Source organism: Rhinolophus sinicus, chromosome 14 (assembly GCF_057876585.1).
Source record: "Rhinolophus sinicus isolate RSI-liver-muscle chromosome 14, RSI-T2T, whole genome shotgun sequence".
NCBI lineage: Eukaryota > Metazoa > Chordata > Mammalia > Chiroptera > Rhinolophidae > Rhinolophus > Rhinolophus sinicus.
In genome coordinates this window covers 82521459-82549253 of record NC_142514.1, presented here as the reverse complement: position 1 = coordinate 82549253, position 27795 = coordinate 82521459, and the positions used below count along the sequence as shown (strand labels likewise).

Here is a 27795-nt window from a genome sequence, read left to right as displayed (position 1 = left end):
AAGAAGATAAAGATGTGGGGTCCAGAGAACTCATTTCCTGCATTTCTGCTAGGCTAGGAAGGGGAACAGGATCATTTTCCTGTTCTTTCAGTGCATTAAGATTAAGCATCACTGAGGTTTTGTGAGTAGAACTAGCCAAATTATCCTGCTAGCTCATTGAACATTGAGTGCCTTTTGTATGCAGGTTAATTTCTGTTGGGGGTGGAATGGGGAGAAAGATATCTAAGTATTAAATCGAGTAGAATAGGTGAGGGGTGGGTAAAGAACAACACCTAAAACATAGCTACTCAATCTCTTCAAGGGCTTAAAACCTAAAGGATGTACTGAGTGAAAGTTAAAGGATTCATAGAGTAGATAGCAATACATAAAAAAAAAAATACACCAATAAATACTAATGCATGAGAATAAAGTCACTAACTGTGCCTTCCTCAGTCATCTCTCTGCTCCACAGAAAAAGGACGCATGTCTATGCAGCTCAGCTCTCCTCACACCCCTTCCCCTTCAAACACGAGTGTATAAGAATCTTTAACCTTGTCTTAGCAGTTACCTTAGGCCAGTGATTTTGGGCAATTAGCCTTACTTTTCAAACAACAGCTTTGGTGTTCATGGTCCTCTGTCTCCTTTTCTTTCCAGACCCTAAAGGATCATTCCATTGAATGGCTCCAGTTCACCCAACCCCCCCCCCCCCTCTTCAACACAGGCAAACACACCTACGCCGCATTTGCGCTGGACACATACCCAGGGAATCGGCAGTTGGAAAGCTGATGCAAGGTAGAGCCCCTGGCCTGACTGCAGAAAAACTTGTCCTCCTTGGGGAACACAGGGCTGTCCTCCACCATCCAAAGTCAGCAGAAGTGTCATTCACTGGCAGAAACGGCTCTCGGCAGCCACTGCCCATTCCTCCACCAGTGAGCACCAGGCTCCCACCAAGCACTTCTCCCCAAGTGCCCCTGATTCTGCTGCTCTCCTGGTGGTTTCCCACAGGCAGCATGCACCTCCACATACACCTCTACTCTTAGAGGCTGAGTAACCAGTATACACGGGCATGAGGAACATGACGGGTTGAGGCTTTATGAGGACATGTTCCCATGTCCCAGTCCCAACACTGCCACTGTCCACTTGTCTCATCTGCCAAGTGAGGGCATTGGGCTAGCGCAGCATTTCCCAAGGTGCTTCTGAGGAACAGTAAGCCTACGTGGTGTTCATTGCTGTGCATACCCGAGAAAAAGATTCTAGGGTCTAGGAGTTTGGGAAGTGCTTGTTAAAAACGTTAAGAAATTTCTGTTCTGTGTTCCATCTCCATTCCCAGCTGAGACCTCATTCCTCACAGTCTCGGGAGAGGTTAGATGCTCCAGGGAAAACAGAAACTCACAGAAGCATGAGGCGAGACCTCATATGCTTCTGTGAGTTTCTGTTTTGATGGTTTTTAAGGCAATTTTAAGCACTCAGTTACGTAGGCACGCACACAATGAATTGCATTTGCAAGCACCCTCTCCATAAGGAAAAGGTTTCTCTAATACAGTACTTCCTTGCGCTACGAATGTTTATGTGAATCTCCAAGGAATCGACAACATGGAACAAACACCGAATTATCTGACCGTTCCCTTTTAGAGTAAAGCATGCTGATGAGAAGAGGGCCAGCAAGTGTTTGAACCAGAAGTTCTGTACGGTGCCTCCACGCATAACATGCCAGGATTTATATTCTTCATACAGTGCCTTGCTAACTAAACAGCCAATACTCATTTATTTGGGGGGTGTAGGAGCATAGAAGGGACGAGGGGCTCAGAGGGGCTCCGGTGTTAAGTCAGGCTATGTATGGTGCCACCAGCTGGTCCTCCACAGGGCCTCAGAGGAGGAGAATACGTCAGCAGCCCTACAAGCCTCAATTCAGGGAAGGTGGGGGTCTGAAAGCATTAAGAACATGTTGGAGAGCACATGCTACCTACTCTCCATAGTATGCACATCTTTAAGTTGATGAATAGAAAAGAAAGAGGTATGGTAAACTGCTCAGAAAAAAAGAATCTCAGCAACTGGACATGCAAACAACTCATTGCAAAATTCAAATAGAGGTTCTTTTGCCAACTGCTAACATATAATCAATTTTCTTAAGGTCCATACTGTGTCAATACTATGTCTTTAAAAAATGACCAAAGAGATGGTTGCCAGAGTGGAGGTGGGGGGATGGGAGATAGGTGGAAAAGGTGAAAGGGAATATAGTCAATAACAGTGATAAGTTTGCATAGTGACAGATGATTACTACAATTATCGGGGTGATTATATTGTAAGGTATAAAAAGGTTGAATTACTATATTGTACGCCTGAAACTAATTAACTAATGTAATATTGTATACCAACTATACTTAAATTAAAAATAGATAAAATACCCTTAAAAAACCCTAAATAAATGTCTAATGCCCTTTCACAATCTCTTACTATTAATCTTTTCCAAACATTCACAGACACAGACACACATACACACACACACACCTTCCATTGCTATTGCCCATTGTACGGCATTTGACACTTTCATGCCTCAGCCATGATTTACCTCTCCCACGGGATTCTCTACTTTCCCTCTGCTAATTCCTCAAGTTCAAACACATTCAGCCTCACCAGGCACTTCCCCCCCCTCATACCTTTGCTCCCCTTCCTCCCTAGTCCCCACTATATCAACCCCCAACCCCAAGGTCCAGCTTAAGTTTCCTCTCCTCTGAGACATCTTTCCTGAGGACCCCAAGCCTCGGGTATCTCTCCTTCTGTAATACTTGCTGCCTGAGTCAGTCATAACTTTCTGAGCCTTTATTATACATAACATCTGGAATTCTTAGTCATATTTTCATGTGTAATATTGAAGCTGCCAACCACCTGTGAACTCTTTAACTGTGAGCAAGTTTCCCCAAACATTCTGGGCTTCCGTTTATTTTTGGTTTATAAAAAATCGGTATAACAATAGTGTCTAGCTCAAAAGGTTGTTATGAGAATTAAATGAGGTTATTCATGTAAGCTACTTAGTACAGTACCTGGACTAGTAAGTACTTAATAAGTGCTAGCTATCATTAACCGGATGGTGAAACCCTTTAGGCCAGTCAGGAACCTTATCCATTTCTTGGTGTCCGCCAATGGCCTGGAACAATGACCATCTTCAATCAATTTTTGCTGCTTGAAATTAACCCAAAAATGGAAAAAGGAAAGAGTCCAGAGGAGGGAAAGATGAAAGAACACTTAATTCTGGTTTTCAAGGATACATATAAAGGGTTATTTTTATAAAGGCTGGTGAACATTAGATTTTTTGTTTCCTGGAAGGCAGAAGATGAGAAATGGACTTGAATTCCAACAATGTTAGCTGGAACTTCCTGCTGATGCTAGGAGAGCTGCAGTGGAGAATACTGACAAGGGACACAGATAGAATAGTCAACCCAAGGACTGATCAAAGCTCTACCACTTATTTGGACAAGTACTCTGCCTCAGTTTCTTCATCTGTAAAATGGAATCATAAGAGAATCAACTTCATTGGAGAGTTGGGAGAACCATGTTAAGAGCTTAACAGAGTCTGGAATGTAGTAAATGCTCCATAAATACTGATGATGGTCATGATGTTATTGTATCAGTGGATGTTGTGGAGTTTGTTTCTTTAAGATGGTCGATAAACAATTACTTTTAACAGTTAGTGAACAGGTCTGCCCATGGCATGTCAGGGAACTACTCAAGGTCTTAAAATTTGTTAGGCCAGATACCACACTGGTGGGGCAAAACAACTCTGCTGGCCACTGTATGCAGCCCACATCTTGCTCCATTAAGAATTTCTCCTTCTGGTCAATGTGTTTTTCCTCTCCTCTCAGATAATTGACTCCTGCCATTTCATATTGTGGGAAAAGAAGTAGCAGATAGGGGGGATAGATAAGAACAAAGAAGTCACGGAATTTTCCAGGGAAGACAAGAAGTGAGAAGTGACAGAGGCTTTCTGTGGTCGTGCTCTGGGGCTCACCATCCTTGTGGAAGCCTTTCCTCCATGGGTCAGTCCCATGGGACCCTGCAATAGCACAGCTCCATCCGAGGTGGAGCAATGAGGTCCCACAAAAATAGTCTCCTCCCTCTCTTATTTATCTGGAATATGGTGACACCAAAATTATTGAAGTATTTCTCTTTTTTTATAATGCCAACCAGTGCTTGAGTTTCAAACTTTAAAAAAAAATATTGTTTCAAAACAACTTTCTTTTGGGGGGAGAGGAAGTCATTACTTATTCAGTTAATTTGGACTCTACAAAATAGTACATTATTTTCCCTGGTCAATTTTTTTCTTTTACTGAGGAATTTCTTAAAGAAATAATTTACATGTACTTTGCTAGCTAGCTAACTGATAAACAGATATGTAGCCTGTTTCTCTTTAATTGTCATTAAGTATTATCTTTTTCATGATTTTATATACATTTTGTATTTCACACATGAGAAAGCTCTTTACACACAATATGGAAAGTTAGACAGAAAAGGCAAGGTGCAGACAAGCATGGTATAGAAAGAAGGGCACAAATGTTTATTTGCTTGTATTTATGTAAAATATATCTGGAAGGGAACACTTATAACCAATGACATTGGTTGTTTTAGGCAGGAAAGTCGGTGGCTCAGGGTGAGGGATGGGGCTTTGGGGTGGGGGTCAGTGTACCTGTCTTTGAATTTTGAACCAGGTGGCTACATTACCAATTCAAAAACGAATCATTGAAATGATAATTTTTATTCAAAAAGGAATAAATAACCCTTAGAATGTCCTTTGGATGGAGGTGGGGGCCCACGTTTCAGGAGGGAGAGGGAGGTTCAACAAGGAATGGTCAACCCAGCAGCATGACGGCCATGGCCCTCTGCCAAGGGGCACTGGCTATGTGATAACAAGCCTATAAATCACTGGACAAAACTCATATATCACGGCCTTGTCTCTGATAGGGGAATCTTGATTTTCCTTTCTTGTAATACAAGAGATAAATGAATTATCCAGAAATGCAGATATTGTCATGTCACAGGCTGGTTGGCTTAAAAGTTGGACAGATGCCAGACCTGCCCCTTAGTAGCTATGCAAACTCAGATGACAGTGTTCATCTCCCATGGCTTGAGCTTCCGCATCAGTAAAATGTGGACAGTAAGATCCTGATGGGGGAGTAACGGTAACTTACGTAAAGTGACCAGCTGCCAGTACTCATCCACAACCTTAGCCCCTTCCACTTGAGATAAGGAGCCCAGAAGCCACCAGAGGGGGACGCTTCATGAACTCCCTGGTCTTTGCTCCTCTCACCAAAAAAACCTTCCTTGGCATCAACACCAGCCACTCCCACCCCCACCCAAGTTAGTTCTCAGCCACCAGCAAAGACAGCAGGCTTGCACTACCCCAACTAGGGGGCCAGGAAGATGGTGGCAAGGATTTTTTCTGCCACTCTTAACCTCCCCTCCCCAAATTCTGAGGCAGCCTTCTCTATCTCCAAAGAACAGGCCTTCTGCCTGTTATTCAAGGAATAATATGTTCCCTTAACTGTGATATTTTGGGTCTTTTTGGCAGGAGGTGGGATGGGCAGGAGTGGAAATAACTCACAAATGTTCTCTGAACAAGGAACCAGTAAAGTACAGACATCTGGCCCCAGGGATGTCACTGTAAACCGACTAACACTAATTGCTTTCACGTCTGCTCCCATTTCTGGTGGAAATAAAATGCCTCTCTAGCTGATGGAAAATGAAACAGCCGTTTGATGTTTGTTTACCACATTACATAAGAGCTCTCTGTATGCCACTCCTCCCCCCAAGCCCCCACCCTGAAACCCTTTGAAGGACATCTTGCACAAAGCTTGCAAGGTCTCCACACGTACAGGGTAACCAGGCTCAGAAAGGCCACCTGCATTCCCGCTAGGGCTGCGATCTCCTTAATCCCAGACTAAATAGATGGGAGAAGGCAGACAGAAGAAAGAGAGACAGAAAAGGGCAGGAATCCTATTTGTTTTCAATTCATGCTTCTAGGAATATTTTGGATTTCCTTACTTAACACTGAGTACAAAGATCTGAACTTCTACTTGTAAATTCAGTTTCACTGCCAAAGAGAAAACACAGGTCCAGCTGAAACTGGGGTTTAAGAAAGTGGACTCTCAACCCATTTGGGCCTAAAACAGTTGTTGTTTAAAATGATTTCCAGAAGCTCACTGGGAAGCCTTCTTTGACAGTTATTCTAGTTGGCTGCCTGTGTTTGTCCCAGTGTTATGATTTATTGCACAATGTAGTAGCAAGTACCTTGTCTATCTCCCCAGTGACCATTGGCAGGACTGTATCTTACACACCACTCTATCTGTGTTAGTGCCTAGCACAGGTCTCAGCAAATCATAGGTGTAGCACAGACCCCTGGCCGTCCCTCCCCTCACCCTACTGGTTCTAGTAAAACAACCATTCATTTTTAGCTGGACCCATGGTTGCCAAGAATAAAAACTACGTTTCCCAATCTCCCTTGCAATTAAATATGGTCATGTGACTAAGTTCTGGCCAATAGAAGATGATGGAAGTGATGTATAAATTTCCCGTGGTGCAATTCTCCATTTTCCCCCTTCTTGTGTGAATTCTGATGGGGCTGAGGCCACATTGGGCTATGTAGTCAAAGATAATACCCTAGGGATGGTGTAGCAACAAGACAGAGGACCCTGGATCCTAGACACTGTGGCGCTGCCAGACTGCTTTCAGAGGGACTGATATGCGAGAAAGAAATTCTTATTTTGGATCCAAGTTATAGTAGCTGAAATTATATGCTTAAGATTTATTTGTTAAAGAGAAGAAAGGACCCCTTAAAATGGATCATGCCACTATAATAGTTATTTTATGTGTCTACTTGACTGGGCCACCAGGTGCTCAGACATGAGGTCAAACACTATGCTGGATGTATCTGGGAGGGTGTTTCTGGGCGAGATTAACATTTGAATAGTTACACTGAGTAAAGCAGATTGTCTTCCTGAATGCGATTGGGCCTCATCTAATCAATTGAAGACCTGAATAGAACAAAAAAGCTGAGTAAAAGGGAATTCCTCCGGCCTTTGCTGGGATATCAGTCTTTGACTACCTTTGGACTCAAACTAAAATATCGACTTTTCTTGAGTCTTAAGCCTGCTGGCTTTTACACTAGAACTTACACCATTGGCTCTCCTGGTTCTCAGGCCTTTGGACTTGGACTGGAACTACACCATTGGCTCCCGGGGGTTTCCAACTTGCCAACTGCAGATCTTGGGACTTCTCAGTTTCTATAATTGTGTGACCCAATTCCTTACAATAAATCTCCTCTTTTATTCTTGGCAACTGTAGGTCCAGCTAAATGTTAATGGTTCTGTTACTAGAGAAGAAGGGGGAGAGGTGATTAGGGGGAGGAGAGGGACAGCCAGTGGTCTGTGCTACACCTGTGATTTGCCAAGACCTGTACTAGGCACTGGAGAAACAGTGGTGTGTAAGATGCAGTCCTGCCGACAGTCGGTGAGGAGATAGATAAAAGGCAGTGTGTAATCACACCATTATATATATATATAATATTTCATATATATAATATTTCATATATATAATATTATGTATTATATACATGGAACATTAAATATATAAAATTATATATAAAGATGATATATATAAAATATTATATATATATAATATTATATATAATATATACTATATAAATATATATATATATATATATATATATATATATAATACACACACAAACACCAGGGGTGCCAAATAATTGTATACACATATAAAGAGATGTTAACACTGGTCACCATTATTCAAGCAGTAGTTCGCTGTGATCAGAAGTGTCTGGATGTTAATGGTAACCACTTTGAGCACCTTTCATAATTGCAGATGTCAAACGTGACTTAAACGTGACTTGTATTCATCTTTCATTATCAGTACATATTGAGTATTACAATTTTAATAGTTTTTTTCCCTTCTTAAAATGTGTATACTTTTTTTGGTACCCCCAATATATATATTCATACATATCTCCTATTGGTTCTGTTTCTCTGGAGAACCCTGACTAATACACCCACTATTTGGATTTCATTCTGGAGAGCCTGCCTCCGATTCTTCCTGCCTCTCTTATTGATGAAGAATCTTCCATCCCTAACTAGACTATATGCTCCTGGGTCACAGAGGTTCATCTTCTCCGTCTACTTCTTTTGTCTTCACCTCCCTCTATATGCTGCTGATTCTAGGGCTGGACAGAGAGCAGCACTCCTTGACCAGACTGACTTTGCCACTAGAATAAAGGATCATACTGAAAAAAAAGCCTTTTGCTATGTCTCTTTGGAGTGCCTTTGAAACACTCTGTTACAGGGGCTGAGGAAATTGTCCAAGATGGCCAAGTTAAAAGGGCTTATCTTGTAGTCAAAACCGTCTTCAAAGCAGAGCTTATTTTTTGTATAAATACCCTCTGTGTAGTCATGAGGGTCTACATAGTCAGCTTTGGGGAAAATTAAGATCTAACGGGGCTCAGAGGACCAGCTATTACAACAGGATTTAGTCTCAGATGGTTTTTTCCTGAGTCACTCTGTTTCATCAGGAGAGAACTGCAAACACAAACGCTTTGTTTACCGTCGATGGTGATGAAATAAATAGGCTGACTCCAACTTGACCACCTCCCTCATACTCACCTAACCAACTCTCCAAGATTGCTCAACCAAAGCGCAAAAGTTTGCAGGATATCTCTTCTTGGGTCAGCTCCCAAAGGATGAGAGCACTTGGCTTTGCTCCTTGAAAAACTGTGATCTAGAGAAGTTATGTGAGAAATGTGCCCTTCTCTATCAAATACTGCAGGAGAAAATGGTCAAGAGCCCGTCCCAGCAGGATCTCTCTTCCATGTGGAAAATGTTTTTGAACCAACACGTTCTCTCTCTAGCTCAGGAAGTAGCTGCCTGATCAGAACACAATTGAACATGACCTTGGGCCTCGGCTGTGGCTAGCAAAGGTTAATTGCCTTTCCTTCTTAGGGCAAGTCCCAGTTCCAATTGTCTCACTTTGCCTAATTAAATTTTCTGCGCAATATATCAAGTGCCTTATCTTGGGCAGTGAGGCCAAAGCCTCCCCTTGTTCCTCCCTGTGGTTTTAAGTGGAAGGGTGATAAGGGGCACATTTCGTTTTAGAAAACAGCATTAATTGGGAAGAGAAAGTACTTTTTCTAGCGGTGGCTGCTTTTCCAGTAAAAATTTGTATTTGCCTGTGAAGACCTCTCCATGTGACTTGGCAAGGATTAAAAAAAAAAAAAAAAACAAGCAGCTGTGTAAAGGAGCTCAGGTGAACAATTTAGGACCTAAAGGGAAGTAGGCCAGTGGGTCGAAATAAAATCCAGCCACAAGCAAACAAAAGATTTAATAAATAGGAGATAACCTGATGCACGCAGTTCTTGGGCCCTCTACCCTCAGGGCTTTCATGGCCAGTGATGCTCTATGCTCACCTGGTCAACCGCTCTGTTAAGAGAATAGTTGGGCTGATATATTTGTTTACTTATATATTTTGAACTGACTTTATTGGTTTTTGGAGAAATGACACATATTACTTTTCTTTTTTTTTTTTTAATTAACTCAGAAAAACCGGAAGAGGAAAATGAAACTAAATCCTACCACCCATGTAGAATTCATCAAGTTAGATGACTGTAATCCAGGTCCATCTTTATGTACATATACAGCTAGGGCAATGGATAGATTTGATTTCTAGGTAGAAATAGGGAGTTTTTAAAGGGAGTTTACCACATACTATTTTTAATAAAAAGGATTCCATTATTTGAACTTAGCAGATAAGAAACTGAAAGGAAACGAATCTGCTGAATTTCTGAAAAGATACAGATTTTCAGTCTGGCAGGACTCTGAAGGCAGGGTGAGCATCCAAGTCCGGCTGAGGTAAACAACATCACAAAATCGGGTAACGTAGGGAAATAAAACCCAAGCCCTAAGTGATTTGAAAATGTTTTCTTTGGCACTCTGGAGATGTGGCTTCAGTTGAGATAAGGGTAGCCAGTTGTACTCAGTGTTCTAAGAGCTCAGGGCCCTGCCTCTGACAATGAACCTGACTCTGCCTGTGTCTGGATAGATTACCATGTTTCCCCAAAAATAAGGCCAGGTCTTATATTAATTTTTGCTCCAAAAGACACATTAGGGCTTAGTATGTTCAGGGCATGCCATCCTGAAAAGTCAAGCTAGGGCTTATTTTCTGGTTAGGTCTTATTTTCAGGGAAACACGGTATCTGACCTTTTAAGAAGGGGGCATCTACCTAGAAGTGGATAAATCCTGACGACAACAATGAAAGTGGAAAGAAGGGTGCGAGTCACCTGGTGTGCTGGCAGGAGGAAAGTGGGGAATAATTAGTGTCAGTGGACTCCCGGGATAAACCAATGGAGGTCTGACCAGTTTGGATCAAGAAGAAAGAGAGAAACAAGGGAAAAGGAGGAAAGTGGGAGAAAAATACATGTTTCACATGTCTTGACATTGAGAACCAAAACCTTACCTAGCCCCCAAACCCACCCCTCACCCTCTGCCTCAGCCAACTAAGGCCACATAATCAACCAGCCACACAGCAAAACAGTTTAACTTCAAGGAGACAGTGGGAAATGCTTAATTTACCAGGACCTCCTACCTAATTGCATGGTAAAGTCTTAAACTCTCAGTAGGAAGAGCCCAGGGACCTACAAACAGCCAAGTATGTAGATAGTCCCATAAACTGTCAGGGTGTCACCCCACGGTCAGAAGGACGGAGGTGCAACAGAAGGAAGGCTCCAGGCAAAGGGACACCTTGGATCAGAGAAACCAGCTGTGAAAACAGTGGCTTCAAGTGTGACAGAATCAAACCCACGGCTCCGGGGCCTGTCCTCTGTTGAGGGATGCCCCACAGAAACATCAGCTGTCCATCTTTATCCAGTTCTAATTTGTGGCCTGTTTTCCTCAGATGCACTAACAAAGCGTCACCGGGAGGACCTCCTTCCCACACAGAAAGGTCAGCGGCTGGCCACACAGATGAAAGAAGGCGTCTCATTCCAGTGTGATACGAGCCAGTCATGAGTGTGAGGCAGCATCTCGGTATTTTCTTCTCTTCGAGGAACCGAGATTATGCCTTTTCCTGGCCTGGGCAATGACACCATTTCCAGTGAGAAACCTGGGTAGAGCCTTTGCTTCAGAGGCTGAGAGCATGCGTTGTAGACTCAGAATGCCCAATGCAAGTTCTAGCCCTGCCGCTTTTCAGCTATTGGAGTCAAAGAACTCAAGTTCTCTGTGCCTCTGTTTCCGCATCTGTATGAGGGAAATACTAGTAGCTACCTTAGAACTAGTGCAGGAATCAGAGGAGATGGTCCACACAGTGCTGAGAACAGTTCTAATACATAGTAAGAGCCATGACGGGCATTACTCCCACTGATGGGCTGAATTGTGTCCCCCCAAATTCATACGTTGAAGTCCTGACCCCCAATACCTCAGAACGTGACCACATTTGGAGACAGGAACTTTAAAGTGATAATTATGATAAAAGGGTTCATGAGCGTGGGCCATAAGAAAAGACACTGGGACACAGACAAGCACAGAGGAAGACCAGGTGAGGAGAGAGGGAGAAGGCAGCCAGCTACAAGCCACGGAGAGAGGCCTCAGAAGAAACCAGCTCTGCCAATACCTTCATCTCAGACTTTTAGCCTCCAGGACTGTGAGGAAATGAATTCTGTTGTTTGAGTCCCCCAGTCTGTGGTACTTTGTTATGGCAGCCCTAGCAGACTAATACACATAAAGCTTGACTGTTATGTTAACAGAGCTTATTTTAGACAGTTTGAACCAGAGTGGAAGCAGAGCCAGTGTCACATCTAACCGCTAACATCAGTTATAAAATATTCAAATATTTTTAACATCCGCCCCCTGCCCACACTGTTAGTCTCATCCCCAGTGGTGCCAACTCCTGGGTGGGAGAATCAGCCTTTGGCTACAGACATCAGCAAGAATGTGTTGGCTTTCTGCCCCCCTCATCTTGCCTTCTCTTCGGGGATACGTGGTTCCATGCTCTGTGTGCTCTGAGCAGCACCCCCTCCTTCCTTCAATGCATGAAAGTTGCGATGACCGAGTATAGTCAAGGGGTAAAGGGGCTCCATCACCAGGTCCTCATCCAAGAAGCCCTTTGGGATGCTGTCTGCTTCAGAGAGTAGATATGTCTGAGGGCGCTGACAGGGTGCTCTGACAGTAAGCATACTCACTCTTTGCTCAGCATGGCTCAGTTTTTCAAGGGGTCTCCATGGCATTCACTGTCCACACAAGAAGCCCAGAGAAATCTGAACTTGGAAAGAAGTTGGACGAGAACCTCAAGGAGACCCAGGCCAATGGCCACTCGCTTGGCCTTGTCATTGAGTTAGCCTTTGCCAACATGTTCCCCGGAATGTCTTCCCCCAAAAGTGTGTCACTTTTACCTGACGTTCTCTCTTTTGTAAGTTTGCTGGCCACACAATGTGGTAGAGCATTTGCCCATGGTGCCCTGACCCTTTCACACTCTCTTGGGTAAGGGAGGAAGGAGCAGAGGTGACCTATCAGTCTTAAAATCTGCCTGGGGACAGGCACCATGAGGGGTAGGTCACCTCTTGCTAGAAGTTGCTTAGCTTGCCAATGGCCTCCATTCTCTCTCCTGACACAAAGGCACCTTAGCACAGCCAGGGCTGGCATACACCATGACAAGTAATAAGCGTGTATTCCTTGTCCAAGGGTAATCAAAAGAAGAGGTCTGATCCAAGAAAAACCAAAAAAATCTTTTCCGATGGAAAGTGGCATTCAGCTCCAGAAAGGCAGGGAGCTCCCAGCTGGCTGTTATTTAGCTCTTTACACTCTCCTCATCCAAGGTAAGCCAAGGGTTAGGCAAGTTGAAAGAATGTCTGAGCATTCTTTGTCCAAAATGGGAAAAAAGTAAAAAAGAAAGCACCACTCTGAAGCAGGTATTGCCCCCTTCCCTCCAAGGCTGCACCAGCCACCGCCCCCTGACCCAGCCTGTGTTCTTTCTCAAACCAGCAAGTGTGCAAATCAACTCGCAGCAAAATGAAATGGAAACAACCTGGCAGATCAGACCCCAAGGCTCTGCCAAGCAAACCAGGTTCAATCTCAGAGCTCAGTTTGGTTCTATTTTTTGAACAGATTACTGAGAATAGCCCTCACCTCAGAAATGATACAGCACAAAGATGCCTGATATAAAGAGGCCAATATAAAATGTATAAGATGACCAAGCCCCTGAAACACTCCCAGAAATCAGGTTCTGGAGTGTACAGGTGGTTTTTCTCTGCTTGACAGTTGCCAAATCAAAGCACATTTGTTCTGCAGAGATAAGGCTTGGTGATACCGGTCTAATGCAAGTTTTATCTACCTGTAGAAGGCTGCCACTTTAAAGAAGGCTACTCTGTCCCCTAGTTGGGCTATGTGGCATTGAACCACTTCTGAGCACCCACTCCGGAGAAACTGGAAAAAAACAAGCATGGGCCCTGTTCATAAACATCTTGCAATCCAGATGGGGTGAAAAGATATGCATATCTGGAAATGACTCAAGATGGCAGTACGGTCACACTGGATGGAATGCCAGACTGTGTGACTCAAGGACCTGTGCTGTAAGAATTCCGAGAGTGCCAGAGTCGGCCAGCAAATCCAACCCACTGAACAAAACTAGCCAGCAAAGACTTAAGAGGCCAAGAGCTGAGCTGCTTGTCCTAAATAGGGAGGGTGGTGCATCTGGTAGCTTGGGTTCTCACGGCTGCCTCTGGCAAGACACGCTGCCTAGCACACAGTTGAAGAGAACAAGTCCAAGAGTCACTCTTCCTGGGTTCAATTCACTACCACTTGCTAGGTCTGTGATGCTGGGCCCTTCATATGAAGTTTCTGTGCATCCCCAGCCCCATCTGGAAAACAAGAGACCTAAAGAGTACCAACACCATTGGGTTGTTATAGAAAGAGCTTCGGCACAGTGCCTGGCACATAGAAAGTACGTGATGAATGTTAGCTGTTATTTTCACGGGCCTGAGCTTCTAAAGGGTTCCCCTCGGTTAATAGCAGAAATTAGGAGATTCAGTCTGAGTCAAAAGACAGATTAGGCAGAAGAAAGTAATTTTAATTTTAAACAAGATTTTCTTGGGTGAAGGAGGGGGAGGCCCTAGATTCCCGTGAATATGGTGTTAGTCAGAAGAGGCTGTAACTCAAAGTAAAGGCCATTGGAACCCCAGCTACTACAGCGGCCAGGAAGAGAATGAGGCCAGCTGTTCTGCAGACAATCAGTGGCTGCAGCGCCCAAGCAGGGAACAGAAATTGGTCCTGAAGAGAAAGTGCATCAGTGATGATGTCCCAGAATACCTAGCGGCAGGCAACACGCCCAACTATCTGCTAAAAGGAATCACTCTTCACCCTTCACTGCTTAGATTCAGATTATTCCCCAGCACCGTCGCCCTTTTTAGTGAGAAGACTTAAAATATTCCTCAGAGGCTAGACCCAAGGGCCCAACTTTTTCTCACATTCTCTTAAAATCGGTCCCCTCCCCTCTCCTACCTTGAATGTACAGGTCTCCTCATGAGCCACTTCTAGAACATGAACATACGTGACTCTGGGAAACAGGCCCTTTCTTCAGTGTGCCACCCTTCCTCCACTGAGCCCCCTCAACACTGACACCCCTCTGAGGGAGGGCATTATCTTTATTGAAATGAACCCAGTACTGTTGAGTCACCCACATCCACCGAAGCTCCGAGCACAAAACAAAGTTCTCAGAAAGTGGATGCTACTGGCTTTGGTGCAGCCCCAAGGGTCACTGCAGATCTTAGATGCTCTCCCACACCTCCTCTTTCTTCAAGGTGAGGCGTCTGTCCATGTCCTAGATCCGAGGGGGATTTGGCTCAATCTCCACAGGGCATCAAATAACAGACCAACCCGCTGTGGGTTTGGATTCAATAGCTGGGCCAATTGACCTATTTCATGGCTCATTTCCTCAATCAGATGAATATCTGTTTTGAACTGTAGAGACGGCTAAATGAGATAATGAACACAAAGCATGTAGTGTGGTGTTTGGCACACGATGGACATTCCGCTAACCAATCATTAGCATTATTATCTATTATTATCTATACGGCTATTATGATTAGCAGCCGGTTTTCTGTTCATTCCTTCAACAAACATTGACCATGTTTTTCTAGCATCAGCCATGTGCCAGGCACGCAACGGTAAAAGACAGCCATAGTCCCAGCCCTCATGCAATTTAGGGTCTAGTGAGAGAGACAGCCAATAAATAAGTCATCAGAGAGAGACATCATTGCAGGTGGTGGAAGAGCTATGAAGGAATCAAATGGAGTTTGTGACAGAGAATAATAAGAGTGAACTTACTTTAGATAGAGTAGTCAGGGAAGGCCTCACCGAAGTGACATTTAAGCTAAAACCTTAAGGACGAGAAGAAACTAACCAGGTGGAGAGGAGAGGCAGGGCACTTTGAGGAGAAGGAACAGCATGTGTGAAGGCCCTGGGGTGGGCAGAAGCTTCATGGGTCCAAGAAAAGAAAGAAAGTCAGCGTGGCTGGTGTTCCCTCTCAAAAGGGAAAGTGTCATTGGGTGACGTGGGAGAGTTGGGCAGGGGCTAGAGCTGTGGTCCCGGGGAGGGCATTTGTTTTCTATCCCAGGGTGATGGGGAGTCTCTGAAATGTTTAAATGAGAAAACGTTACCTCATATACATGCAGCATGCTTTCTTCAATTATTCACAATGAACACCCTCTATCTACCCCTTATTGAGCACTCACTATGTGCCAGGCTCTGCACTAAGAATTTTACACGCGTTATGCAAGCGTGACATAGCAGTGATGGACTAGGGTGATGGCAATGGGGCCAGAGAGAAGGGGACAGATTCGAGAAGCATATATGAGATTAGAGGGTGGTAAGGCTTTGATGATAGAACAAATGGGGCCCAGGGAAGAACGCAGCTTAGACACCGCCACTGGCTTCTCAAACTATTCCATATCATCATCCCTAAGTCACAATGATCATTTAACCGAAGAACAAAATTAAATCAATTAGTGAGTTCCTTTTTAAAGAACCTACTATAAACACTGCACTTTGACAGACAGTGTACTCACAAGCACAAGGAAAGTTGCTTGGTGCTCTGGAATATTCTAGCACTCCATGCCTGGGGGTGTCTTTACCTCCATGCTACTCTGTCTTTACCTACTTCCAATGGCTGAGTCTAGAAATAGTTCCCAAAAGAACCTGACAACTGCTGACTGATCCCATTGTCAGCTCCAAGAGCAAAGCCAGAGAACTAACCTCAAAACCCAAAGTACTAGTGCTGTTTACCCATGCAGCAGCGCTGCAGTACAGAGTGTCACCCCGCATGGAGGGGCTCCTATGGCATCACACAGCTGGTCCGACAAAGCCCCAGAACAATGGCAGGCTCCAAACAGCCAAAGAGCTGAGCCTGGGACAGCTTTTCACAAATGCAGCAGGAAAAGAATTGCCGGAACCTAGGTTCTTTCACCCACATCATGAATAACACTGTCAGCTGCCACATCATCACTGAAACAATAATGCATGTTTGGATTGGGAGCCTGCTGGGAAATGGTTAAGTTGAAAGAGTGTAATCCACCCCTCAGTGTAGAGCACACACACTCGTTTCAGTAAGAATGCATTCTGGAAAACAATGTATGCAGCAGCCATACAGAGAAAGGGAAAACAAAGTGAGAGCAGAAAGGGACTTTCTAAAGGTGAATCCTCCGCTCTGCCATCCTCCTGCCTGGGAGAACATGTCAACTTGTAGGTAAGAAGAGAGAAAGGTGTCAGGCTTACCTGACCTGGCTTCAGCCTGGACTAAAGCTGCCATGTCATTTTTGGAAGCCAGCCACTTGCTTACTCAGTAAAACTTTACACCAAAGCCACTGCAGGGGACAGGCAAGGTTACAAATCATAACAAAACAGGGAATGGAGCAAAATAAACGTAACAGTGAAAAAAAGAAGGCTGGAACTAGAGAAAACAGCCATCTCTTGGGTGGGTAGTTGTCCTTCTCTCATTAATTTCTCTTCTGAGATGCAAAAATCCAAGCCAGACACACAGTCTGGTTGACACACAGCTAATCAAATTGGGTCCTTCTGCAGAATATGCAGCCACCTGAGATGATTCTGCTTGCATGGAGGAAGATTTATTTCCTTAACCCTGCCTTCGATCTTGCTTATCTTTCCTTTCACAGAACGAGTCAAGTCATACAGCCTCTGATATCTTGAAAATAATAAACGTGGAGGCCCTAAAGGGAGGCACACAGCAGCTTGTCCTACATTCAGACCTGGGCCACCACGTGAAGGAGCCTCTCTCCTAAAGCCCAGAGCACTGGCTTCATCGTTCACCTCTGCTCCTTATTTCTTATTCATACTCAGAGCTGTAAGATGTTAGACCTGAGAGGCGTTTTATGAACCAAGCTATCTAGGACTCACGTTAAAGACGAAGAAGCAGTTCCAGCGAGGATGAATGCTCGCAGGCACACATCTGGCAGAGCTGGAATGAAAACCACGGTCTCCTGAGCATGGGTCTCGCAAAGGCCTTCCTGTTACACTGGGAAATGTTTCTCAGCCTCTTTTACTACTGTTATCAATAATGCAAAGCCCTAGAAGGAAGTCAAACAGGTGTTAAAGCTGACAGACATTCACAATGCATCCTGATAATTGTCTGTTCCATGTTTCCCGGTCGGACGGTGTAGCAGGGGAGCTCCAGCAGGTGGTTCCTGGTGTTGTGTTTTTTCCTTAAGTTCCCAGACGCTGCAGAAGGCTTGGCACGGAGGAAAAGAAACAGATGGCTGTAGCTCAAGTTGAGGTTGCCATGTTGGACTGCCACTGCATTTCCTTTTGAAGACTTATTTTCAACTTGGAGAGAAACATTCATGCCAATTTGAGGGGTGAGCCTCTTTCCAAAAGGACATGGATGCAGGGATTATTAAAAACTGTGAGGCTTGGAAGTCAAGATTCCAAAGAGGGAACAGACTATTTTAGAAGTTCCCAGTCTTCCCTAGGAGAGGGAAAGATGCCAGAGAGCTGCCCAGGCGTCCACCGAGCAGAGCTCTCCTGCTAAGGGACTGAGTGAAGGAAATGACAGCTGACCTCTCTCCAACATGTACTCCCAAACGGCCACTCCTCACTGCCCGCTGCTGCCACCTTCTCCCACCTGGATGGGGCAATAGCAGCTCATCTCCCTGCTTCTAACCCTGCCGATGGCTACACCAGAGCCAGAGGCAGCCTCTTAAAACAGGACATCAGACATATTGTTCCCCTGCTATCAACCCTCCAAGGGTTTTGCAGTCCATTTGACAGAATCCTGAGTCCTTACTGTGGTGTCCAGGGCCACCCACGATGCCTCCTCCTCTGACTCTTCCCCTCCTCATTCCCGCCTGCCCACGGCCTCCTCACTGTCACAGGACACGCCAAACACCCTCCCACTCATTTCATGCTTGCTGCTGCTTCCTGGAACATTCATCCTGTGACTCTCCCCAAACATTCACATGTCTTGCTCCCTCACTTCCTTCAAATCTCTACTGAAATATCAAGTGATCAAATTCTCAATGACCCCAGGGAAGCCAGCACCTCCCTCACCCCACCTGCCCCATCACTCTTTACCCCTTCTGCGTTCCACTCCTGGACATTGTATGTATTGCCAGCTGAGGGGGCTGCAGTCCTTCCTGTAGTGTTTCTCTTCCCCCACTGGAAGATGTGTGCGCTCCACGTGGCAGGGCTTGGCACAGACAGAAGACGCTCAATACACACTTGTTGGCTAGCGGGGGACTGAACCTATGTCTTTAAACTAGGTCTGGATGGAGAAAACACAGCTGGGCCTCTGGTCTCCTCGTGTACATGAATTTGTTTCCAAATATATATCCTCCCATCTGTCCACGGAGTCCTTCTAAAGGGTGACAGCTAAGCCCCAGGGCATGCCACACGGAGGCCTGGAAGGGAGACCGTGGGAGAGGGCACAGCAGGCAACCTCCAGAGGGAGAGGGCCTCCTACTGCTCAGGTCCCGTGTGGCCCAGACTCCCAGGCGTCTCTCAGGGGAAGATCCCATCCCATCTCCTTTCGAGATACAGGCAGCTTAAGATGTGAACGAAGTTGAGTGGCAGAGAAGAGCAGATGAAAGGCAGAGCTGTGGTACACCACGACATCCCAGAGCTCCCCTGAAAACATCCCAGCTGCAGCTGTTTTCCCTTTCCAGGACAAGGCCTCTAACTTGTAACATACGGAAACTCAGTGGCAAACCTGCTGTCTTCTTTCCTAAGTCACTACAGTAAACTTCTTCAGGTGTGTCTCTTAGCTTTCGGGGCTTCTATTCAGGCAGCAAGCTGATGCCTCTACTTCAGCAAAGCACTGATTTTTCCGAATCTTTAGGAGGAAGTCGGCAGAGGCATGCGCCCCCTTCACGTGGGAGTGTAACATGGCACTACAGTGTTTCAAGAGTGTTTTTTTAATTCCATGCCCAGTAATTGGGCTTAGAGGACTCCAGCTAAGCAGGATGCCATAAATCAGGAAAAAAGTTATGTGCAAAGATATTCATCTAAGCACTATTTACAGTACAGAAAAAGCTGGAAACAACCTAAATATCTAAAAATAAGAATAATGCACGTAAAATTCTTAGCCCAGTGCCTGGCACACAGTGAATATTCAATAAAGTGGTAAATATAAAAATTTCATTTTGAATAATTAAAGATAGTGTGATGCATCTATATAATGGATTATTTTTAAACCTTTTTTCCCCTATTGGGGTTGCCACATGCATATAAAAATCTGAGTAAAATAAATACTTAAAACAATTACCGTTCAGCAGGAGACTGTATATCCACCCGTATTTTCAGAAAAGGCCCATCAATCGTTTTCTACCACCCCAACCCCTGTATCTGATAATTGCACAAAAGGCATATGCCATGCACTGGAGCTGTTCTCTCCACCCAAACTACTGTTTTATTAGTCTTTATTAGTCTTCCCTCGGAGAGCCGATGAAAAAAAAATCATTCTGTAATCCAATCAGCATTTTTAAATACCTATCACCCTGGCCAGGATGAACGTCACAGGAGGCACTGCTCAGACTAGGGGGCTGGAAGCCTCTTCTGTCTAAGGAGCGTGGGTCTCTAGTGAGGGTCCATAAGGGTTTCCTGCACAAGTGAGACCTTTCTCCAGGGTTGTCAATCAAACAGAGACAGCAACCTGTGATGGATAGATCAGTGACTGGTTTCTTCCTCTGGGGAGCACCAAGGAGTAAAAATCTAAAATTATGACCTGTACTTCCTTTGAGGAGAAATATGTCCAAGGAAGGAGGAAAAGAAATCAATAGGTTTTCAGAATACTAGGGACTGGTTGGGACACCTCCCCCTTCTCACTCTATACACACGTGTATAGGCACATACCCCTGTACACTCAGACTTACTCACACACTCAAATACGTGCCAACCACATACCTGCACAAACACACACAAAACACATGTAAATACATAATACAAAACACACATGCACAGACACAATGTATAAAGAGGTACAAACACAAATACGCATACACAACCTGATTTCCCTTTCCTCTAATCATCCCCTTCTCCGATTAAGATTGCAATTCAATTCTAAACGATAGTGACAACAGAAAGAACAAGAAGTTCACTTTTATGGTTTGTAATGCTGTGAAATCCCCACGTGGAAGCAGAGGGCCATGGAACACTTGCTGCTCAGCTAGAGTCTCGGAAAAAGACAGGGCTTTGCAGGAACAGTGTGGCTGGAAGGGACTTGAGAGACCACCGAGCCCCCAGAGGAAGACGCCGAGGTTTACCAAGTGATGTTTGGTGTCCCCAAGACGTTACACAGAGTCTCCATTCCCTCCCCAGCTCCAGCCCCACTCAGCATCCAATCCATCACCTCTTCATCTTCCCACGTCCACTTACTTGGGATTTAGTTTAATTCATGCTTCCCCAGGGCAGTAGCAGACACTTCCCAAAAAAGCAGAGATGCTCACATGTCTACACTTCGACCCTTTGCAAATAATCACTAGCTGTTTCAGGAGCATGAGAAGAAGGAAAAAAAGAAAGAAAAAAGAAACCCAGTTCCTTTTGATTCAGATCATTTCCATCTCAGTAGGAAGCACATGTTCACCCAGATACCAGTGGGCTGGTTCCTTTGTTTAAACAAAAGGCTTTCCTGAAAGCCACAGGGAACCAGAGGGCAAGGCTTCTCAGCAAGAATTTTTCTGTTAGTGAAAGCAGGAGGTGCTCTGGTGGAAATGCCCTAACCTGGTTTGACAATTCTGCAAATTCAGCTCGCAGAGCAGACTGTGTGTGAACGTGTGTCACTATGGGTTTCACTCAAGGAACTGTTTTCAATCCAGCTTGTTTTAACTGCCTGTTTCTTCTACATCGCATGCCATTTTAAATACATATCCTCTGGGAGAAAGAGGGTGTACAGGAATGAATGTGGCACTCACAAAGTGTCACGTGTCTGAGGGTGCCAACATACCCCTTACAGTTGGTGTACAAAAAACTGTCTGGAAAACCAACCAAGTGAATGACTTTGAAAGTCTGTTTCACTTCTAAAAGAAAAGAATGGAATGAAACTCCAGGTAGTGTTACACTTGAGAATAAATCTGAGGTGCCCAGCATAGCACCTGGCAAACAGAAAACAACATAAATACCAGACTCCTCATCAGGGAGTTCAGCTGAGACCAGACTCCCAATGAGAGTCGAAGTTAATACCCAGTTATACTGATATGGACACTTCTGAGAAACAGCACAGCTCCATTTATTGAGCACTTGGTAGGTGCAAAGAACTACGCTGGCGCTCTCCATAAATGTCACAGTCAGACCCACTACCATACAGAGAAGGATGCTCAGGGTGCCCAGGTTGGGCCAAGGTCACTTAGCAAGTTAAGTACCGTGTTTCCCCGAAAATAAGACCTAGCCAGACAATCAGCTCTAATGCGTCTTTTGGAGTAAAAATTAATGTAAGACCCGGTATTATATTATTTATATATTATATTATATTATATTATATTGTATTGTATTATAGTATAGTATACTATACTATACTTATAGTACTATAAGACCGGGAAATATAATAATAATAATAATAATAATAATAATAATTACCCAAGATTGATGCAGAAGATTTTAAAAATATCTTCCTTGTACATTTCTGCATCATTTTGAAATTTTACAAAGGTCCTTCTGAAGAATATTTTTGGACTTACCCATCCAATCTAGAGAACTACCTTTGAGCACATCTCATCTGAAGATTATAATAGTAATAACAATAATAATAACTGTAGCATTTCTAAAAACATCTATTGCACTTACCATATGCCAAGCAGTATTCTTAGGACTTTATACATATGAACACATTTAGTCCTCACCATAACACTTTGTCACCATTTTACAGATGAGAACATTGAGGTCCAAAAGATTACACCACTCCAGACTAGTAAGGATTAAGGCTCCAGACTAGTAAGAGGTAGAGCCAGGGCTTAAATTCAGGCAATCTGACCCCAGGGGCCATCTCTGGGCCACTACTCCAGACCTGAGCTAAGATAGACAGGATTCAGAAAAGCAGAAAATAGCTCAAAACCCAAGAGATCCACTTCTAAGTACATACCCAAAAGAACTGAAAGCAAGATGTTGAACAGACATTTGTACACCGTGTTCATAGCAGCATGATTCACAGGACCCAAGAAGTAGAAGCAAGCTAAATACTCACCCACAGATACATGGATAAAGAAATGAGATGATAGATAGATAGATAGAATATTACTCAGCCTTAAAAAGAAATGGAATTCTGATATATGCTACAACATGAGATGTCCTCATGGATGAACCTTGAGGACCTTATGCTAAGTGAAATAAGACTGTTACAAAAGGACAGATGTTATATGATTCCACTTATATGAGAAACTGAGAGTAGTCAGAATTATAGAGAGAGTAGAATGGTAGCTACCAGGTGCTGGAGAGAGAGGGAAATGGGGAGTTACTGTTTAATGGGGACAGAGTTTCAGTTTTATCGTAAGATGAAAAGGGTTCTGGAGATGGATGGTGGTAATGGCTGTACAACATTATTGAATGTATTTAATACCACTGAACCATATACTTACAAGGGTTACAATGATAATTTTTATATTATGTAAAGTTTATCACAATAAAAAAATTTGGAAAAAAAATTTTTAATGGAAAAAATCTGAAGCTTATGAGCTTGTAAAAGTCCCTGTGGGGTTGCTCAGAAAGATAAACCAGAGTCACAATCCTGGTTCGGATCGGAAAGTTCAAGGTCTCCATTCCATGCATCTTCCTGACAAGAACATCTGACCCAAGCTCCCCACTTTGGCCCCTGTCAATTCTCACCAGAAAGCCAACTAGAAGTAGTCTGCACTTCTAGAAATTAAAATAAAAATGACCCCATGTTCATAAGTCCTTTCCAGAAAGAGGAAAAGCCCTGGGTCGTCCTCCTCACATAGCTATAGCTCAAGCACATGTCACCAAGTTTGATGGGCACCATCCACCATGGGAAGCAGGTAAGTGAGGCTGAGACTGGGTCTCGGGCTCTCTCCCCTCCCGCCTGGCTCTGCTGTGCTTTGTGCGAGAGAGTTCTTAGCCGAGAGTGCTACACACAAGGCAGGCTGCAGGCCCAGCTTGCCCGTTCCTAAAATACAGAAGACCTGAGTGCCGGGAAGCCACAGAAACAGCCATCGATGAGGCTGGGTGTCCCACACCCAACCCCAGGTTTATCCTACCCCAGCCCTTATTGTGTCATCTGGGTCACAAGGTAAAGCAGAAGCTCCAGCTGGGGGTGAGAGACAGACCTGCAGAGCTCCAGGAAAATAACTACACCTGCTCCTCTGACCTCCTAAAGTTGGCCAGGGACCCCAGGTACACTGCCTGTCCCTTCAAAGCCTGGGAACTTGCCTTCAAGCCCCTGTAATACTAGTGAATATACCACTGGTATTCTGCAGGCACCCGAGGAGGGCACACCAACAAGGGCCTGGGGTAAGCAGAAGCAGCTCCGCGGGTCCCAGGAGCAGAGGTCTGGGTGGATGGATGACACTGACCCCAAGCAAGGGACAACTCAGGACCTTACAAACAGGATGGGAACTGGGAACTAAGCTAGAGCAGAGGACAGAGAGCCTTTCACCAAATGCTGCAAGTTCTGCACAGCTTTCTCCTGGTTCTGGAATGGCTGGCAGTGTCTGCTGGGGACAGAACGTGGCCCTGGTGCCAAAAGGCTGGGGTTTGGATCTCAGCTTCTTCTCTGATTCCCTGTGTCTTGGGGCAGGTTATTTAACATGTCCAAGCCTCAGCTTTTACCTCTGCAAAGCAGGGATATAACACTATTTATCTTACGTGGGTGTTGTCATGAATAGATCGATGGGAAAGCACTTTTGGAAACCACAGGAAGCTGGAAATGGCCCCAGTGCCATGCGTTGTGGGGAGCCGTGGAACAAACTCGAAGTAACAAGGGCTCACAACACACTGACTTTTTCCAGTTTGAGTGAATCATCTTGAAATTACATTTTCAAAGCCTTGCAGTCTGCTCAGAACCCAGGGTCATGTATCTTCTGTACATCTCAAGTCTTTGAAGAGAGAATGCACTTGCAGGAAGGCTTGACTTTCAGAAAATCCAGTAACTGTGGAAAAAATCCAAAATGACAAAATGGGAGGCTTGAGGGAGATAGCTATGAGTGAACCATGAAGAGTCAAAAACACGATTTCAGAAAGTACTGCTTATCGTAAACTTCTCTGATGTCTTCGGGACATTCAAGTTCCGGAAGTCTGAGATATCCACATTTCACAAGTGTCGCCATCACATTCAATAATAAAGAAATGTTTATGCCACCATCTGCTAGGCCTGGAGCTCCCTTGGACTACGGGATGCCTGGGGCCCCTGATGGCATCTTTCCATCGTTAGCAGGCCCCAGGACTCCAGGCTGAGCTCGGGGACACGGTGGCCCCCATCATGGGAAGGGACCACTCCACTTTGAGTTCAACAATGCCAAAGAGAAAAAGGACCAAACCCTGATGGGAAACTGCTGACTGCTCCCTTTTCAGTGGACTATCTAGAGCTGGGCAGAACACAGCCTGACAGCAGGAAAAGCTCCACCATCACAGTCAACACTCAAAGACACACAGGTCTGGGGGTCCCGGCACCATGCAGATAGAAAAGTCTAGGCTGAAACAGATTGCCTTTTCCATCACCCATATTTGAATACTGAGCTCCTTTTTCTTCCCAGCATTAGAAAAGAAAAAGAAACTCAGCCCACTTCCGGTGTCTATGGCAGGCTATGGAAGGTCCTTTCCATGGCTCTCAGCCCATGCCGAACTTCCCTTGCTCTGGTCCTACCGCCTCTTTTGACAAAATGTGAGCCTTACTCAGCCTGGGGTGACACGAGTCACTGAGTGGTGTGAAAACTGGGGGCTGGGGAGGAAGTGGAAAGGGTGTGTAAGCGTGGAGGAGGAGGTACCACCGAAAGCCCTGTGGCCAGCAGTGGAAACGCAAACTTGATGTTTTCATTTTCCTGCCTTCTGATCTCAGGCACGCAGGGTGACTGCCAGCTTTTCATTTCCACTGCCTTTTACATCCAGCACATTAAAGGGGGGGGAAAGGGCTCAAGTTTTTAAATCATGAAACCGAGGAGACCCAGCCGACACTTCTTCTAGGTCCTCCCACAAAAGCAAGAGCCTTCTCTGAGAGGATGCACAGGCCCCTCCCAGGGCAGGGGGGAGGGAGTACTGCTCAATTATCTGCATTTCTGCAGTGCATTTTCATGCCTTCCTCTCTCCTCTCTCCACACCTGGGCCTACCTACACACTGGAAGACCCTGTTGGTGCTGCCTCAGGAGCAGAGGGCTTTCTGATTAGTCACTTATTCTAACAACGAGGTCTACTATGCATCGTATGACATGCAGCTTCCTGCCTGCTTTTACTCTGGCCTGGTTAAAAAGTACCATATCAGACACGCATCTTCTTGCCCATTCAAAAAGTGGGAATAGATATCTTAATTAGTACCCGAGTCCCTGAACATATGATGCTAGCTTGCTAGAAACCCAGACACGCCCCTCAGAACGTGAGCCCAGGCTGTACCTACAAAGATGCACTCCCAGGAGACATCAGGGTGCGTGGGGATAGGTTAATTCCATGAAAGAGAGAAAACTAGGTGTTATCTCCCTGCTGGACAAGGCCCTGGCTGGCCACAGGACATTCTGTCAACCGGCTGCCTATTTAATGCAAGGAAGAGGCTGCCAGTGCCTGTGAGGGGTGAGTTTCACGGTCCTGTCAGGTGAGAGGTTTGAGGTTCCCCCACCCAAGAACTTGGAGTCGCTGCTGATATAAAAAGCTTGGCCGGAAACCTAGGCAGGTGTCCTCTGGCCTCTGGGAAAGCCTGGAATTTTCAGTTCTGCCCCCATATTCTTGAGGAGGAGGAAGGATTGAAAATGCAGTTAATAATCAATCACACCTATGTGATGACGCCCCCACAAAAATCCCACAAGTATGGGTTTGGAGAGCTTCCGGGTGGGCAAACACACCCATACTGGGTGAGTGACACTCCCCACCTCCACAGGGACAAAAGCTCCTGTACTTGGGACTCTCCCGAACCTCGTCTTATGTATCTGTCCATCTGGCTATTCACCTGTATCCTTTATCATATCCTCTAATAAACTGCTAAACCTACGTAAGTGTTTCCATGAGTTCTGTGAGCCACTCTAGCAAATTAATCAAACCCAAGGAGGGCGTCATTGGAACCCCTGATCTGTAGCCAGTTGGTCAGAAGCACAGGTAACGACCTGGGCTCGTGATTGGCACCTGAAGTATAGGGGAGGAATCCTGTGGGGCTAAGCCCTTAATCTGTGCAATCGGACATTATCTCCGGTAGATGATGTCAGAATTGAGTTAAATTATAGGACACCCAGATGGTGTTGCACAGAATTGCTTAGTGTGGGGGGAAAACCTCCACACATTTAGTCACCAGAAGTGTCAGAAGTAAAGTGCTTTGTATGAGTAGTAAAGGAGACTCCCAGGGAAGAAACACACAGGAGGGAAGAACTGGATTTTTCTCCACATAGGAAGGAAAAACAGAGTTTCCCCTTGTAGCCGCCATACTTCTAAATTACAGGGGAATGTCCAGGCCCAACTCCAGAATTCCTGAATCCCAGTCCCAGCCTGAGCGAACCCTCCCTCCAGCTGTTCCCACCCTCACTAAGAGGTCTAAGCTCCCTTATAGCTACCAGTTGGTGGCACATTTCTAACCAGAAGACCCTGCACCCACTGTCTTCTCTATATGACCTTATTGTACATAGCATTATATCAATTTCAACTTAACAATAAGCTTTTCATTAATGACAAGAAAAATCCCAAAGCACTAACCCAGCACCTCAATACAAACTTGAGTGACTCCTTACATTTCATTCCCAGGTTGCCACCAAGTGTGAAACCTCACCAGTGAAGAACCTCCTTTCCCCAAGGCCCCCCTTCGCTTTTGCCTGCCTTCGAACACAAAGCTTGGCAGAGAGAGATGATTCATTACAGCCTGTGCTTCCAATGGCATATTTCATGGAAAAGCCAACTCTCTACACCAGGGGTGTCCAAACTGCGGCCCGCGGGCCAACTGCGGCCCGCAATCCATTTTTAATTGGCCCGCAGCAAATTCCAAAAATATATTTAGTTTACTTAAATAAACCAGTTGAGGCAATACGTACTTCACCTTGAGTAAGTGGCCGGGCTGTTTGTGTATTTTACCGCATATGGCCCTTGGTGAAAAACGTTGAAAAAAGTTTGGACACCCCTGCTCTACACCAT

General features: G+C 45.0%; 1 protein-coding gene across 4 annotated transcripts in view; it reads right to left on the bottom strand.

Moving 5' to 3' along the window:
- Window positions 1-27795, bottom strand: part of GFOD1 (Gfo/Idh/MocA-like oxidoreductase domain containing 1) — a 101208-nt gene that overhangs the window by 23304 nt on the left and 50109 nt on the right. The window contains exon 1 of one of the 4 annotated variants that reach the window (XM_088791376.1): window positions 20911-20929. The exons of 2 other annotated variants lie outside the window; for them this stretch is intronic. The gene's annotated coding sequence lies outside the window, so the exon portion shown is untranslated. Of the gene's footprint in view, window positions 1-17439; window positions 17461-20910; window positions 20930-27795 lie in introns of those variants that run through there. One more of the 4 variants, XM_074335210.2, reaches the window with a different exon arrangement.